The 10,729-nt window shown below is 35.2% G+C and overlaps 1 non-coding gene across 1 annotated transcript; it reads right to left on the bottom strand.

The window, feature by feature from the left end:
- Positions 1 to 2,584: 2,584 nt before the first annotated feature.
- On the bottom strand, positions 2,585 to 2,687 carry LOC112205089 (U6 spliceosomal RNA). The gene has a single exon (XR_002938951.1). It is a non-coding gene; the product is annotated as a U6 spliceosomal RNA (small nuclear RNA).
- Positions 2,688 to 10,729: the final 8,042 nt, after the last annotated feature.

The following is a 10,729-nucleotide window of genomic DNA, read 5'->3' on the forward strand; positions in this document are numbered from 1 at the left end:
GTCTACGGTGAAAAGACTTTTAAGTTGATTTTTGTCTGTGGTGCAGAGAAGGAGCTCAGTTTCAGTCTTCTGCAGTATGGCTAGCCAGTTGTCTCAGCATCATCTATTAAACAGGGATTTTTTCCCCATTGCTTATTTTTGTCAGAGTCATCAAAGATCAGTTGGTTGTATGTGTGCAGCCATATTTATGGGCTCTCTATTCTGTTGCACTGGTCTAAATGTCTGTTTTCATATCAGTATCATGCTGTTTTGATTACTGTAGCCCTGTGATAGCATGATGCCGCCTGCTTTGTTCTTTTTGCTTAGGATTGCCTTGGCTATTTGGACTCTTTTGTGGTTCCATTAGAATGTTTAAATAGTTTTTTCTAGTTCTGTTAACATGTAATTGGTAGTTTGATAAGAATAGCACTGAATCTATAAATTGCTTTAGGCCATATGGCCATTTTAATGATATTGACTCTTCCTATTCATGAGCATGGATTTTTTATCCATTTGTTTGTGTCATTTCTGATTTCTTTGAGCAGTGTTTTGTAATTCTCATTACAGAAATCTTTCACCTCCCCGCTTAGCCGTATTCCTAGGTATTTTATTCTTTTTGTAGGAATTGTAAATGGAATTGTTCTTAATTCAGCTCTCAACTTTGCGGCTATTGGTGTACAGGAATGGTCATGAGTTTTGTATGTTGATTCTGTATTCTGAAACTTTGCTGAAGTTATCAGCTTAAGGAGTATTTGGGCCAAGACTAAGGGGTTTTCTAGATACAGGATCACTTCATCTTCAAACAAGGGTTGTTTGGTTTTCTCTATTGTTATTTGGAGGCTCTTTGTTTCTTTTTCTAGCCTGACTGCCCTGGCCAGGACTTCCAATACTATGTTGCATAGGAGTGGTGAGAGAGGGCATCCTTGTCTTGTGCCTGTTTCCAAGGGGAATGCTTCCAGCTTTTGGCCATTCAGTATGATGTTGATTGTTGGTTTGTCATATATTTGGTCTTATTATTTTGAGATATGTTCCTTGAATACCTAGTTTTTTTGAGTTTTTAACATGAAGGGATGTTGAATTTTATCAAAAGCCTTGTCTGCATCTATTGAGATAATCATGTGGTTTTTGTCTTTAGTTCTGTTTATGTGATGAATCATGTTTATTGATTTGCATATGTTAAGCCAACCTTGCATCCCAGGGAAAAAGCCTACATGATTGTGGTGGATTAGCTTTTTGATATACTGCTAGATTTGGTTTGCTCATATTTTGTTGAAGATTTTTGTATTGATGTTCATCAAGGATATTGGCCTGAAGCTTTCATTTTTTTGATGTATCTCTGCAAGGTTTTGGTATCAGGGTGATGCTGGCCAAATTGAATGAGTTGAAAAGGAGTCTCTCCTCATTTTTTCGGAATATTCTCCATAGGAATGGTACCAGCTTTTCTTAGTACATCTGGTAAAATTCAGCCCTGAAGCTGTCTGGTCCTGAGCTTTTTTTTTTTTTTCTGGTTGGTGGGCTATTTATTACTGATTCATATTGGAGCACGTTATTCATCTGTTAAGGTATTCAATTTGTTCCTGCTTCAGTCTTGGGAGGGCGTATGTGTCCAGGAATTTATACATTTCTTCTAGGTTTTCTAGTTTCTGTGCATAAAGGTGTTCATCATAGTTTCCAATTGTTATTTTTATTTCTGTGGGGTCAGTGATAATTTCCCCTTTGGATTTCTGATTGTGTTTATTTGGATATCTCTTTTATTCTTCATTAGTCTAGCTAGTGGTCTATCTTATTAATTATTTTAAAAGCTCAGCTCCTGGATTCATTGATCTTTTGAATAGATTTTCACACCTCAATCTCCTTCAGTTCAGCTCTGATTTTGGTTATATCTTGTTCTGCTAATTTTGGGATTGGTTTGCCTTGCTTCTCTAGTTTTTTCAGTTGTGATATTAGGGTGTTAATTTGAGATCTTTCTTACTGTTTGATGTGGACAGTTAGTGCTATAAATTTCCCTCTTGACACTGCCTTAGCTGTGTCCCAGAGATTCTGGTATGTTGTATTTTTGTTCTTATTAGTTTCAAAGAACTTCTTGATTTCCACCTTAATTTCATTATTTACCCAAATGTCATTCAGGAGTAGTTGTCTAACTTCCATGTAATTGTATGCTTTTGAGCAATTTTCTTAGTCTTAAATTCTATCTTTATTGTGCTGTGGTCCTAGAAAGTGGTTGGTGTGATTTTGGTTCTTTTGCATTTGCTGAGGATTGTTTTATGTCCAATTGTGTAGTCAATTTTAGAGTATGTGCCATGTGGCAATGAGGAGAATGTATATTCTGCTGTTTTGGGGTGGTGAGTTCTGTAGATGTCTATCAGGTCCATTTAGTCCAGTGTTGAATTCAGGTCTTCAACATTTTTGTTAATTTTCTGACTCGTTCATCTGTCTAATACCGTCAGCAGGGTGTTGAAGTCTCCCACTATTATTGTGTGGGAGTCTAAGTCTCTTTGAAGATCTTTAAGAACTTGCTTTATGAATCTGGGTGCTCCTTTGTTAGGTCCATATATATTTAGGATACTGAGGTCTTCTTATGGAATTGAACCCTTTACCATTATGTAACTATATGGAACGGTCAAGAATTTGCATGTCATCCTTGTGCATGGGCCATGCTAACCTTCTCTGTATCATTCCAGCTTTAGTACATGTACTGCCACCATTATTTCTCTAAGGTCAATAGTTATGTACCTTCTTTCTTTCCTGATTTTAGTAATGTGAGTCTGCTTTATTTGATCAACCTAAATAAAGTTTTGTCAATTTTGTAGATATTTTAAAGAATTGACTTTCGGGTTTTTAAATATCTTTTTTTTCGGTCTCTATTTCATCAATTTCCACTCTCATCTTTGTTATATCCTTCCTTCTATTCCTTCTATTTGCTTTGGCAGTTGGGGTCATCCTCTGGTGTGAATGACCCCACAGGGTCTGCCCCAACAGAAATCTACCCCAACTCCACAAAGCAAATAGAAGGAAGGAGGGAGTTTAAGGTAGGAGTTTAGGTTATTGATTTGAGATCTTTCTCCTTTTTTAATACAGGCATTAACAGATATAAACTTCCCTATCAGTACTACTGTCTCTACATCCAATAAGTTTGGAATGTTGTGTTTTCATTTTCTTTGACCTTAAAGTATTTTCTAATTTCCCTTGCAACTTCCTCTTTAACACATTTGTCTCCTAATGAGAGATGTCACGCTGCATGGGGTGTTACTCCCATCTATTGCTAGCAGATTGAATTTAACAAACCTTTGATTCTCTCTCGGAGCTATTGGTGATGCCTCATTGCAAACTGACACTTTGTCTTGTTATGTTTTGCCCTTCTCGACTAATCACTTAACTCTGGCCACACAGTTATGACCTTTGAAACTAATCTGTGTCATATGTTTGGCTCTCCAGATGATTAGGACTGATAGTGGTACATTTTTTATTACAAAATAAAAACCTGACAAGTGGCTAAAAGTCAAAGCATTCAATGGGCCCTCAACTCACTGCCATCAATAGGCATCTGATGTTGTTGAGCGTGTATACAGGCTTATCAAAAGTTGACTCTAAAAGATTTATGATTTTATCTCCCTCAATGTCTCCTGGTCCACACATCCTAACAAGACACTTTAATCACTAATTACAGCTGTCCCTAGAAAAGAATCACCTCTTCTTAGAGACTTTCTGGGTAATGAATGGGATGAAAGTATTGGAGAATTATATAGACCTATTTTGAAATTTTAGGATTGTGTCTTGATTATTTTTGAGCGTGATACTTTTTTTTCTCTCTAATTACAAGCTGAAGCTGGTCTTATTTTCATACACTTTAAGGGGGCCCAGAGGATTCCAATTTAATTCTAGTTCAGCCACCTGCATTCTCTTGTTGGACTGACATGATCCCACATCATAAAAATAATGACTACTATATTGAATACAGTGCTCACTGAGTCTCCCTATATTGGCTCAGGCAAAATAAGATAAATGATATAGTGGGTCTCCATAAATTTTATAAAAGTGTCCTTTACCTCTCACACACATTCCCTCCATAGCTGGTTGCAAACTGGACATGACTGGAAGAAGAAGTAAAATTATAGCTATTGGATTGGGACATACTTGCTTGTTTGTTTGTTTAGTAATAGTGAAGGAAACAAACAACCCAGGCATATGAGAAAAAAAATATTTTACATCTTGAAGGTATGGAGTAAGTGAGGTATTAATGATCTTTCATCAAAACCTCTTGTAGCCACTCTCATTACTAAAAACACGATGTTTCTCTCCTAAACCATTGTAAGTGTCTAGAATTTAATGGATTCATGGGGTCTGTCTAATCACAACCCTCAACCCCACTGACTCTATTTTATGATAGCCATTTCCCTTAATCCTTCCAAGAAATCTGCCAAAAACACCAGAGGCTGACCCCAACTCCTGAACCTCTCAGGCAAAACCTATCAGTATCTCCAGATGTCTTCCCTATTCTCATTCCCATAGCCACTACTCAACCACTCATGGGTTGGACAAATGCCACCCAGTTGGTGGCATGAATAAATAGGACAGTTTGGGCTGAGTGCCCTCAGGAAATCCCTCCAAAAATCAGGACTAGACTCAATTATTCAAATTGAATTAAGAATCTGACAGTTTATCAGCTGGCCAGGAGGTCATGTTGAAGACACTATAAAATTCTGCCCCTACTGATGTAGGTTCTACTTGGAGGTTCCCAACAATTGTTAGCAAACCTTTATTTCCAGTGGTACCACATGCACCCTTGGGACTGTACTTCTTGTATGGAAGCCAGACATTAACTTCCCTCCCTCCCCAAAACACTGTGACTTGCACCTTAGTGGTGGTCATAAGAGATTTTCCAGTGTTAAAGGAAACCCCAGCAGTGGATTATAATGTAGTCCTTAGATGACCATGACTACCTCTCTAAAATGAAACTACACGTGATTACTTGGAGGAGCTACCTGGATAATTGGAGCTACCTGGAGGGATAATTGACTTGTTATTTTTGCGCTCTGTAAGCAGTTGTCCCTACAGTGTGATCATTCAATTAGAAAAGGTGGTATGAAATTTGTTTCTCACTTTAGCTGAAGTGGTCAATGACACCACTTTAGTCCTAGAAGTCATCAGGTCAGCTCAGTTTACTGGCCAGGGTTGTTATGGATAGATAGGTGCAAACCAATATGAGGTCTGTGCAATTGCTTTTGTAACTGTATTAATGTCCCAGGTCAACTGGAGCCATCAATACAGAAACTTAAAAATAAAGCCACATGGCTTCTAAGATAGACTGTAATGGTTTATGACTTTTATTTCTGTTGGTTAAATCTTGGACCCTGGGAAGCACAGTTAAGCTCAACACAGAAGGTCAACAGCCACTGATTTGAATCCTATTGGTAGTAGCCTTAACTAAATGCTTGTATAAGACCAATTAGATACACTAATTCCCAGCCTCTGTCAGATTAATCACAGTCACCAACAGAGTGGCATCCTCAGGGGAAATTTTGCCAGAAGCCAAGATAGTTTAGAAAAGAATAAACCTCTATTTCTCTTTTACTTTTCTACATAGATTGCAAGTGAGGTATTGCTCCTCCTTTTTCAGGATTATCTTTTCAAGAATACAACATGAACAGCCTTGGAAGATTGTACCACTCTCCAGAGGAAAGAATAGGTTTGCTTATGCTTACTCTCTAGTATAATAAAGATAATTGTTCCCTCTGTGGTAAAATGATAGGCCTTCTTACCACCCATTATAAAAGATTTGGGTTTCCTAAGTTCAGTATTTTCCTTTAACATAATCCACTATTTGTCTAGCATCTCTCTGGGTCCTATAAAACTTGGGGGCATAAGAGAATTGATGAAAATATGCTGATACTTATATTGCCCATTGTTCCATAGTAATAAACTCCTTTCTCTTTGACCCAGGACTCTTATATCTTCTGCCAGCATAATACGACAGGCTAATATGATAGTGTAAATGTAGGGTAATATATTAGACACTTCACAGTTCTTGACTGCAGGAGAGAAAACACTCCAAAAAAAAAAAAAACTTTTATCATACTACAGGGTGTAATTCACTTTTGTATCTAATTTAGAAATTTTATTTCAGCATTTTTTCATTAGTTTTATCATCCTAGTTTTTAAAATCCATTTCAATCCTCTGTTTTTCTGTTAGTTATCATCTTAATGATTAAAGTAAAAATGTGATGTGCTCACAATGCGTAGAATTTTGTCTGTAACAATTTAAGGATTTTGCCTTTATAATAGCATAATCTCACTAACAATGGGCTCTATGACTCCTCCCTCTTTTCTATCTCTTCCAGCATACTTTATGAAATTGAATTAATGAATATGAAATTTTATACTTTTATACTTTGCTCTGCTTTTTTCATGTCCTGCATGTTTCCAACAAGATTTGACAAGTTTTGAACCAAAGAATACATTTATATACATATAAAATAACAAGGACATGAAAAGAAAAAGAAATCCAGAAAGTGTATATAGTTATTACTATCATTCTCCAAATGGATAAATGACTGACTAATATATGAGTGAATGATTTAGCTATGTGTATAAGTAGCTGGAATTAGAGATTTAATCACTCTTTATTAACCATTGTTTTCATATACCCAATTTTTTTTATTTTTGCATTTTTTTGAAGTAGAGCTAACCAACTCTGAAATATATTGTTTGTATAATAAAATATTGTTTTAAATATAACTAATATTTTCCAGGAGATCATAGATTATAATTGGATATGTGTTACATCAGAGCATATCAAAGAATAATATGCTTTTTAAAATATAGAAATATACATATGCAGATGCACCTTGACTTATGATTGGGTTACATCCCTATAAGCCCATTGCAAGTTAAAAATATCATAAATCAAAAATGTATTTAATACCCCAATAAACCCAGCAGAAGCAAAAAAAAAATCATAAGTTAAACCATCATAAGTTGGACTATCATCAGGAATACAGGATTGTCTGTATTTCTTTCTAAATATTAGAATACATACACCATGTGTATATGTATCATATATACATATTATATATGTGTGTATATATATATATATAATGCAAAGAAAGAAAAGCGTGCAGGATTTTATTCTTCCTTTATCTACTAAAAGCCCATAGACATTCCACTTATATATCACAAGATTTCAGCATTTCAGTATTATTCTCAATTCATTTGAGAAAACATCACTGAAATTCTGTATGCAGACAAGCAAACATGCTATGTTCTTCTAAATCTAATTACTCAAATCTTCATTAATACAAGTAAAGTAGCACAAAGGGAGCAGCAGTATTCAATTAAAATAATTATGAAGCCTACAGCTCCCCTTGATAGAGCACAAACAATTATATATACAGGTTTTCTGTGCAATTAATACATATATCCCCATGGTAAACCTGAAAACCATAATACAAACTGCACAGAGCTGAACAACTCTAGGCACAAAATCTAACAACCTCTGATGTAAATAGGGCTTTTAAAATTTATTTTTATTTCAACAGGTTTTGGAGGACCAGGTAGTGTTTGGTTACATGAATTTCTCTAGTGGTGATTTCCAAGATTTTGGTGCATCCATCACCCAAGCAGTGTACACTGTACCCAATGTGTAGTCTTTTATCCCTCACCCCACTCCCACCCTTTCCTCCCAGTCCCCAAAGTTCATTTTATCATTCTTATGCCTTTGCATCCTCAAAGTTTTTCTCCCACTTATGAGTGAGAACATACGATGTTTGTTTCCCCATTCCTGGGTTACTTCACTTAGAATAATAGTCTCCAGTTCCAGCCAGGTTGAAGTGAATGCCATTATTTCGTTTCTTTTTATGGCTGGGTAGTATTTTATGCTATTTATATACCACATGTTCATTATCTACTCATTGCTTGATGGGCATTTGGGCTGGTTCCATATTTTTGCAATTGCAAACTGTGCTACTATAAACATGCTTATGCATGAATCTTTTCATATAATGACTTCTTTTCCTCTGGGTAGATACCCAGTAGTGGGAATGCTGGATCAAATGGTAGATCTAATTTTAGTTCTTTAAGGAATCTCCACACTGTTTTCCATAGTGGTTGTACTAGTTTACATTCCCACCAACTTTGTAAAAGTGTTCTCATTTCATTACATCCATGCCATCTATTATTTTATGATGCTTTGATTATGATCATTCTTGCAGAACTGAGGTGGTATCACATTGTGGTTTTGATTTGCATTTCCCTGGTAATTAGTGATGTTGAGCATTTTTTCCATATGCTTCTTGGCCATGTGTATACCTTCTTTAGAGAATTGTCTATTCAAGTCCTTAGCCCACTTTTTGATGGGATTGTTAATTTTTTTCTCGCTGATTTGTTTGAGTTATTTGTAGATTCTGCATATTAGTCCTTTGTTGGATGTATACATTGTGAAGATTTTCTCGCACTCTGTGGGGTGTCTGTTAATTCTGCTGATTATTTCTTTTGCTGTGCAGAAGCTTTTTAGTTTAATTAAGTCTCGTCTATTTATCTTTGTTTTTGTTGAATTTGCTTTTGAGTTCTTGGCTATAAAGTCTTTGCCTAAGCCAATGTCTAAAAGGATTTTCCCAATGTATCTTCTAGTATTTTTATGGTTTCAGGTCTTAGATTTAAGTTTTTAACTCATCTTGAGTTAATTTTTGTGTAAAGTGCGATATGAGAATCCAGTTTCTTTCTTCTACATGTGGCTTGCCAATTATCCCAGCACCGTTTATTGAATATGGTGTCCTTTCCCCACTTAGTGTTTTTGTTTGCTTTGTCAAAGACCAGTTGGCTGTATTTGGGTTTATTTCTGGGTTCTCTGTGCTGTTCCAGTGGTGTATGTGCCTATTTTTACACCAGTGTAATGCTGTTTTGGTGACTATGGCCTTATAGTATAGTTTGAAGTCAGATAATGTGATGCCTCCGGATTTGTTCTTTTTGCTTAGTCTTGCTTTGGCTGTGAGTCTCTTTTTTGGTTCCATATGAATTTTAGGATTGTTTTTCCTAATTTTGTGAAAAATGATGGTGGTATTTTGATAGGAATTGCATGAATTTGTAAATTGCTTTTGGCAGTATGGTCATTTTCACAATATGGATACTACCCATCTGTGAGCATGTGACGTGTTTCCATTTCTTTGTGTCATCTATGATTTCTTTCAGTAATGTTTTGTAGTTTTCCTCGTAGAGGTCTTTCACCTCCTTGGTTAGGTATATTCCTAAGTTTTTTTTTTTTTTTTTTTTGCAGCTATTGGAAAAGGGATTGAGTTCTTGATTTTATTTTCAGCTGGTCACTGTTGTTGTATAGCAGAGCTACTGAAATTGTGTAAGTTAATTTTGTATCTTGAAACTTTGCTGAAATTCATTTATCAGTGCTAGGAGCTTTCTGGGTGTCTTTAGGGTTTTCTAGGTAAGTGATCATATCATCAGTAAACAGCACCCGTTTTACTTCCTCTTTACCGATTTGGATGCCCTTGATTTCTTTCTCTTTTCTGACTGCTCTGGCTTGGACTTCCAGCACCATGTTGAATAGAAGTGTGAGAGTGGACATTCTTCTCTTGTTCCAGTTCTCAGGGGAAATGTTTTCAACTTTTCCCCATTCAGTATTATGTTGGCTGTGGGTCTGTTACAGATGGCTTTTATTACATTAAGGTAATAATTCCACTTATATGAAGACTCTTTTTAAAAAAAATCGAACTCATAGAAACAGAGAGTAGAATGAGGTTGTCAGTGGCTGAGGGGTTAGGTAATGGGGAGATGTTGTTAAAGGGTACAAACTTTCAGTTGTAAGTTCTGAGGGTCTAACGTACAGCATGGTGACTATAGTTAATAATATTATATTCTATACTTGAAATTTGTTAAGGTAAAAGAGTAGATCTTAAGTCTTTTCACCAAAGGAAACAAAACATAACTATGAGAAGTGATGGATGTGTGGTCATCATTTCACAATGTATAGGTACATAAAATTATCACATTGTAAACTTCAAATATATGCAATTTAATTTATCAGTTATACTTCAATGAAGGTAAAAAAAATTAAAATTTTTAATTACAAAAACACTGAGTAACTAGAAGAAGCAATAAAGACTAGAAATCAAAAATAGAGAAAATTAATAAAGCCTAATGTATGTTTGAAAAAATAAAATTAATTGATCAAAAAAATGAAAAGAAAAGTAGATTCCTAACATTAAGAATGAGTGTGTTCCTACATATATCACAGATACCAAACGATAACAAGAAAATACTATAAATGCCAATAAATTTAACAACTTAGAAATATTGGACAAATTTCTTGAAAAATGCTAATTAGCAAAACTGATACAAAATGAAATTAAAAATATCAGTTGCCCTAATAATTTTCAAAAAAGTTCCTATTTGTTATCAGAAACCTTCCCACAAAAAATTACCAGGCATATATGTGCTTATTAGTAAATTCTACCAAAAATTATAGAAGAAAAATTACAAAATGTATGCATTCATTCAGAATATAAAAAATAAACATTGCTTATTCATTACATGATGCTAGCAGGGTCCTGACATCAACCTCTGGCAGAGACATTGCATGAAATAAAAATTACAGCTAAAAATCTTAGGAAATGCCAGCAATATATAAAATAGATAATGTATCATGAGCAAATAGGGCACAAATCTCAAAGGCAGGGAAAATTTCTTACATCAGTACTTGTAAGCAAGTATCGATTGAAAATGGCAAAAATAAGCTAAGTAACAA

The sequence above is a fragment of the Pan troglodytes genome, chromosome 10, assembly GCF_028858775.2.
Source record: "Pan troglodytes isolate AG18354 chromosome 10, NHGRI_mPanTro3-v2.0_pri, whole genome shotgun sequence".
In the NCBI taxonomy this organism is placed as follows: domain Eukaryota; kingdom Metazoa; phylum Chordata; class Mammalia; order Primates; family Hominidae; genus Pan; species Pan troglodytes.